Genomic DNA, 1,153 nt, shown 5'->3' on the forward strand with positions numbered 1-1,153 from the left:
TCCACACTGTAGGGATTCTATGTTGTATATATTAAACACTGTTGCTATTCATTGTCAGTGGTGGAGGGAATAGATGCTTGTGAACTTGATGCCAGTTGAGCACACTGCTTTAATCTGGAAGGTGTCAAGCTTCATGAGTGTTTTTAGGGCTGTACTCATCCAGGCAAATGGCAAATATTCCATCACACTCCTAACTAATGCCTAATAGATGCTGGACAGGCTTTGGGAGTCAGGAAATGAGTTATTTGGAATAGGATCCCTAGCTTCTGACCTGCTCTTGTAGCCACAGTGTTTATAGATCTTTTTAATCAATCTGTTCAGACATGACATGACAGACTCTGAATCAAGTGGAAGTTGAACCTAGACCTTCTAGGTCAAAGGTCATGACCTCACCACTGAGCCACAAGACTAATTCAGTTCAGTTTCTGGTCATTGGTAACCTCAGAACATTTGTAATGGGGAATTCAATTATGGTAATTCCATTAAATATCAACAGACAATAGTTAGATTCTCTCTTGTTTGATATGGTCATTGCCTGGCATTTGTGTGGCATGAATGTTACTTGCCACTTGTCACCCCAAAGCTGAATACTTTCTAGGAAATTGCATTTCTTATTTGTAGTGAACATGAGGGAACATTGGTATTAGAGAAAAGATGCTGGGATTTGTCTGTGCTCTCTAGGATATGTAGTAATTGATAGTTTTGGCAGAGGAGAATAGGCCTCAGTAGTGCTTGGTATGATTCAGCAGATTAGTGTCCCAAAATTTCCTAAGGCTAGACATTCATTATTACAGCATCAGTGGGATTTGGACCTATGGAATCACCATTGTAGCAAACTGGGAGAGGCAATAGCTTAGTTGCCAAGTAAATGTGAGACCCAGGTCACAGTCTGGGGCTCCAGGTTCGAATCCTCCCTTGGCAAATGGTAGAATCTGAACATAAAATTTGGGAATTAAGAACTTTAAGATGACTTTGAAACCATTGTTGATCATTAGAACAATTCATCTGGTTCACTCATGTCCTTTAGGGAAGGAGATCTGCCATCCTTACTCAGTCTAGCCTACAGGTGACTCCAGGCCCATAGCAATGTGGTTGATACTTAACTGCTCTCTGGGTAATGAGGGCTGAACAAAAATGCCAGCTTAACCAGTGA

Source organism: Rhincodon typus, chromosome 2 (assembly GCF_021869965.1).
Source record: "Rhincodon typus isolate 14 chromosome 2, sRhiTyp1.1, whole genome shotgun sequence".
In the NCBI taxonomy this organism is placed as follows: domain Eukaryota; kingdom Metazoa; phylum Chordata; class Chondrichthyes; order Orectolobiformes; family Rhincodontidae; genus Rhincodon; species Rhincodon typus.